The sequence below is a fragment of the Monodelphis domestica genome, chromosome 8 (assembly GCF_027887165.1).
Source record: "Monodelphis domestica isolate mMonDom1 chromosome 8, mMonDom1.pri, whole genome shotgun sequence".
Taxonomy (NCBI): Eukaryota; Metazoa; Chordata; class Mammalia; order Didelphimorphia; family Didelphidae; genus Monodelphis; species Monodelphis domestica.
In genome coordinates this window covers 245,001,300-245,007,594 of record NC_077234.1, presented here as the reverse complement: position 1 = coordinate 245,007,594, position 6,295 = coordinate 245,001,300, and the positions used below count along the sequence as shown (strand labels likewise).

The 6,295-nt window shown below is 36.3% G+C and overlaps 1 pseudogene; it reads left to right on the top strand.

The window, feature by feature from the left end:
- The first annotated feature begins 5,978 nt into the window (after nucleotides 1–5,978).
- LOC130456004 (U2 spliceosomal RNA) lies at nucleotides 5,979–6,060 on the top strand (annotated as a pseudogene).
- The last annotated feature ends 235 nt before the right edge of the window (nucleotides 6,061–6,295 follow it).

Sequence of the window (6,295 nt, the reverse complement as noted above, 5' to 3'; positions counted from 1 at the left end):
GTTGATGCCCAATAGATTTGACTCCATCCTCTTACTTTTACCCTATGCATGTCTACCTTCCTCATGTGTGTTTCTTGCAGAAAGCTTGTAGTAGTGTTTTGGTTTCTAATCCACTCTGCTATTCTCTTGAGTTTTATGGGTGAGTTTATCCCATTTACATTAAGAGTTATGATTACCAGCTTTGCATTTCCATGCATTTTGATTACCACTCCTAGTCCTGCTTTTTCTTCTTTCACTTATTCCTTCCACACCAATGTTTTGTTTTTAATCAGTTCCCCTATTTCCCACCCGTATTTTATTTCTCTTTCTATACCCTCTCCCTCCTTGTTCCCCTCTTATTTTCTTTAGAGGCTTTTAACTTTTTTAACTTTGAACTTTTTAACTTTTAACAGGCTTTTTACTACCCCTCCACCCTCTCCCTCCTTTGTACTGCTTCTGTCCCCAATAGTACATTTGTTACCCTTCTACTTCCCTATAGGGTACAAATCATTTCTCTTACCTAATGGATGGGATTGTTCTTCCCCCTTTGAGTCAATTTCATTGCCCGTAAGAGTTGAGTACTTCCTATCTCCTACCTCTTTAGCCTTCCAGTGTATTGATGTTCTCCCCCCTCCCACCATGAGCTTCTTTGTGACATATAAATTTACTCCATTTTGTTTCCTTTACCATTTCTCTTAGTATTAACTTCTTTTTTATCTCTAGTTGTTTGTGTGTGTATTGATTTTCAGCCCTCTAGGAACATTTAGTTTGTAATCATTAAGAAAGGATTTTCAGAGGTTTGAACTTTTGCTGCCTCTATGCTGCCATCTTACCTCTGCCTCCCAATTTTTTTTTTTTTTGGTTTTCAAAAACCTTTTTGAATTATTGCTCATAAAGGCCAGTTGTTGTTTCCTTTGTTATTGATAATCCTTCATTTTCAAAGAGAACCAATGATTTTTAATGAGGTCAAGTCTTAACTTTCTCACGAAGTAAATTTAAGTGAGTCAGAGTTATCAACCTTACTCTCTCTTCCATAGTCATTGAAGTCCATTGATAAGACAAAAGCCAAGGTGACTGGTTTATGACCTGGAATGCAGTGTGTCAACATGGAATTTAGGAATCCTAACCTTGTGGCCTAGTGAGATCTGATGAACCCCAACTTCAGATTTAGTTTGTAGCTTGTCCTTGTTCCCCGTTCCCATGAGAATCTTCCCTGAAGGGAAATGATAATTCTGGTTAGGTGAGATAAGCATATGCTAAGGACATTCTTTGTTTTAGGTAGGGTCACCCCCTATTGTATTAGAACCTCTCTCAGGAAGGTCAGACCTGGGCAGGAACCATCCTTTAGTAACATTGTAAGCAGCCCTTCAGAGTAGTTTGAACACTCCCATTTTCCTTGTAGCCATAGTGATGTCCATCATCGTTTCCTGCCCCTGGATTTCCAAAGGGTCTAGAGGTTCCCCAAGTTCTTTTGTTCCCCGGAGTCCATCCTGAGTCGGTGGCCCTCCCAGGGGCTGGTGACCAGGGCGTCTTGACTCTGTGCAGTCTTGGGAAGCAGCTCTGTTGTCGTAGTAGCAGCGCGAACCCCTTTTCCCTTGATTAAAGAGTGATTTTTACTATTTAGTAGTTCTGCGTTTTTTCTAGTTGGCAAGTGTATAACTGTGGCATCTTCTATGTCTGACTGAACTCTAAGGGCTCTACAGCACTTATTTCAGCAACCTTCATGGTCTTTGGAACAAATTGCCCTTATTTTCCCATTTCACTGGGGAAGTCGTCTCTTGCTTGAATTAGATATGCCCTAACTCATTGAATGGTTTCAGATCTCTTGGTTACCTTCATCCTGTTTAGCCCATCTACCAAGATGGTTTTACCACAGTGTGGCTACTGAGTATGTTACAGCTTCTTGAAAGCACAAATGAGAGTTGGGTAAAAGGTATACCCCAGGGGGCAGGTGGGGGGCTCAGTGGTTGAGAGCCAGGCCTATAGAGGGAAGATCCTAGGTTCAAATCTGGCCTCAGCCACTTCCCAGCTGGGTGACCCTGGGCAAGTCACTTGACCCCCATTGCCTAGCCCTTACTACCCTTCTGTCTTGGAATCAATACACAGTATTGATTATAAGATGGATGGTAAAGGTTTAACAGAAAATAAATTAATTAATTAAAAATTAAAAGAAAGGTCTACCCCAAAAGTGGATGAGGAGCCCTGAATGGAACTTGGCAAACTCTTCCATCACAAATACTAGTATTATCATCCTTTGTTAAAAGGCAGGCAGGACGATCAAATTTAAAGTGTTATTGATTACAATAAAAAGTATCTGTTTTCTTGATAAATATTTGAAATTCAAATTCAAGTAAAATGAAAGCTCCACATTTATTATGAAACACACAGGGAATATCTTCACTCTCCTAAACAAAAGCCTCTTCAGTTAGGATTAAACAACTTGGATAAAGACCCTTTAAGGTAATTCATTTGGCTGTGTAATTAAGACCCTAATTTCCACAAGTATGTAGTAAAGCCCTTTAACTCATCTACTTCAAGTCATTCTATTTAGATCTACCATCAGTAGAGTTTGGGAGGAAGCATTTCATGATGATGATGACTACTACAATCAAAATGATGATGAAGATACAATAGGAAAGGAGTCTCTTTACAGTTAGTGGAAATGTGTCAAAGGTTTTCATTTTCATTTTCTGGTTGTAAATAGGAAATACATATTTTTTGGAAAGTCAAATATTAATTTATTTTATTTTTTATTATTATTTATTAAATTATTAAATAAAATTAATTAATTTAATAATGTAGAACTTGGGGGAATCAACATTTATCTATAAAATCTTCTAATTAAAGTTTAAACTAAAAACAATTAAGTATATAGAATTACATGAGATACAACTATTCTTTAAAATGACAGGCAATGATTATCTTCTAAAAAGAAAAGGGTTTTTTTGAGAAGAGATTACTTTAACTGTAGGAGAAACTATTCAGAACTTGTTCGCACTTAGCCTTTCCTCCATGTTATACTGCTGCATGTTTTGCAAAATTTCTGCTAATACCATCACGTATACATTGACATTACATGAGGCAAATAGCTTGGATTAAAGTGAAAATCCCTCTTCCATGCTGTGCTGAAAATAACTCAATTGGCTTGAAAACCTTGTGGATCAGAATCAGCATGACTGAAATGATCCAGCTTGATACATTATAGCACTAGACATCAGATGAAAAACAGAAGGAGGAAATATGTAGTTACCACAAATGAGCTTTGGCATTTTTTGAAAGAACCTCAGGACAGCAGCTTTGCAAAAATCTAGGTGGATTAAAAAAAAAAAAAGATATTGTGTATCTGGTGTGTGCTAATCACTGGCTGGCACATTGAATCTGTGGCAAGATATCCCTGTGCTAAAATGGTCAGAGGTTACTTTCTCTTCAACGCCAATCTTGTCATCAAAGAATTTCTATTAAAGAAACACAAAAAGCTGTCTCCTGCTCCCTATCCTTGCTTGCCTTTCTGACAATGGCATAGGAGGCTGACAGAACTGCAAAGTCTGTAAAGGCTAGTTCCTGCTGGTTTGGGGGCAATGAGGACAGCCTCTGCCTCTAAGAACTTCTCTGTGGTGATGGGACATGTGTCGTATGTCCGAATGCTCAGAAGCGTCATTTGTCACTTCATGTGTTGCTGGAGCCTGATCAAATTTTTGAAGGGAAATTTTTCTTACAAAAAGTGATCCTTTTGCTGACACTGGAAGGAAACCATGAATATGAGGAAGCAGAGATGAGTTAGGAGAACATTCAGGTAAGGGGGGTCATACAGTGAAAAGGGGTGCAAATGGACAATTAAGTGTCCAGTGAATGGAACAATAAAAAGAGCAGTGCCACCAGAATGTATGCAAACTATTTGAAGGGAGGAAGAAATAAGAATAATAGAAAGAGAAAAGAGAAACCAAATTGTGAAAGGCTTTGAAGTTCAAAATGAACATTTTATATTTATTCCTGGAGTTAACTGATGACAGAGTTGGTTGGGTTAAGTCTGTCCCTTAGGCAGTTGATGGAAGGTGGGTTGGAATGGGGGGCAATTAAAGTGGCCATGTAAAGTGTAGCAAAGGCATGAGGTAATAAGGGCTTGGAAGGTGGTAATTGAGATTATTCCATTTTTGCAGTAGGAGAGTTTGCCTTAGCAAGAGGGGCCACCTCCATCTAAGACAGAAGTGAATGGATAAATGATACAGAAGGCATCTGAGTGATGTGAGATGAAAGGGGTGGGGGGATATGAAGGAGTTTTCATTAAATTTCCTCCATATTGTTAGTGAAATATGAGGCAAACTGTAGAGGAGGAAAGACATAGAACCATGAAATGTTTGCAAAGAGATTGAAAGTTTTGGAAAAGCTACTATGGAGAGGGGGATAATAAATCCACTAGGGAAATTTAAAAGGATTAACTTGCTCAAAGGAGGGTCCAATTAAGAATATATAACAGGGAGCCACTGGATAGCTCAATCTGGAGCAAAATCTGGAGTCTAGAGGCCTGTCTCTTACCCAGGACCATACTGTTTTGATGACCACTGCTTTATAATACACTTTAAGATCTGGTATTGCTAGACCCTCCATCCTTCACATTTTTTTTTCATTATTTTCCTTGATATCCTTGATTTTTTGTTCTTTCAGATGAACTTTGTTACATTTTTTTTCTAATTCTATAAACATTTTTTTGGTAGTTTGATAGTTATGGCACTGAATAAGTATATTGATTTAGGTAGGATGGTCATTTTTTTATTATATTAGCTCATTCTACCCATGAGCATTTTATGTTTTTCCAAGTTATTTAGATCTAGTTTTAATTGTGTGGAAAGTATTTTGTAGTTGTGTTCATATAATGTCTGTGTTTGTCTTGGCAGATAGATTCCTAAATATTTTATATTGTCTAGAGTGATTTTAAATGGAGTTTCTCTTTCTAACTCCTGCTGCCAAGTTTTGTTATAAATATATAGAAATGCTGATGATATATGTGAGTTGATCTTGTATCCTGCAACTTTGCTAAAGTTGTTAATTATTTCCACTAGTCTTTTAGTTGATTTTCTGGAATTCTTTAGGTACACCATCATATCATCTGCAAAGAGTGATAGTTTAATTTTGTCATTGCCTACTTCAATCCCCTCAATTTCTTTTTCTTTTCTAATTGCTATTGCTAGCATTTCTAGAACAATGTTAAATAATAGAGGTGATAATGGGCATCTTTGCTTTACTCCTAATCTTATTGGGAATGCATCGAGTTTATCCCCCTTGCAGATAATACTTGCTAATAGTTTTAAATATATACTCTTTATTATTTTGAGGAATGACCCTTCAATTCCTATCCTTTCTAGTGTTTTCAATAGGAACGGGTGTTGTATCTTGTCAAAGGCTTTTTCTGCATCTATTGAGATAATGATATGATTTCTGTTGGTTTGATTACTCATATCATCAATTATGTAGATGATTTTTCTAATATTAAGAAAGCAGCAATTTAATAGCATCATCTTTTAGGATTTTAAATCACTCAACTGAAATCAATGATATTAGCTTTATTGCTAACAATGCTTCCTAAAGTCCACTTGAATTTCTTCTCCAGGATTCCTAACTCTAGATCAGTAACTATGCCAACATAATTATTCATCATATCAAGATATTTCTTAGGTAGTTAGGTAGTTCTGTATTTTCTTGCCATCTCTTCATAGTTTCTTCTATTGTTGAGTCCCTATCATTTTTGTCTGACTAAATAACATGTTACTAAAGATAGGTCTGAGAATTCAATGAGAGGACTCCTTCCCAGTTGACTTCATATCATAATAACTTCTCTTTGGATTCAGGAATTTCAACCACTTCTGAACCCATCTAAATATATTACGCAGCCTCCGTTTCTACAACAATACATTACACAATTTATCAAATGATTTTTCTAAGATATGAGAGATTCTCAACTACAACAACAGTGTCACCTTTTTCTCTTCTAGTAATCCCACTTAATGGCTTCTCAGCCTTTTGGCTAAGATCAAGTGTAGTATCTAATAATCCATTAAAAATTAAATTAAACACACATGACTTTATTGTATTTAGCCATGATAATTCTTTGTAGTCATTATATTCTTTTGTAGGCATTTTCTAACAATCTTTTTGTAACATTTCTAAAATTTTACTAATCAAGATTATCTATTCATAGTCTTTAAATTCTGTTTCTTCCTTTTCTTAAAAATTTGAACTTTTCCCTTCTTTGAAGCTATAACAGCACTATCTTGTTCTCCACAATTCTTTATAGATCACCAACAGTTATTCACACCAATTA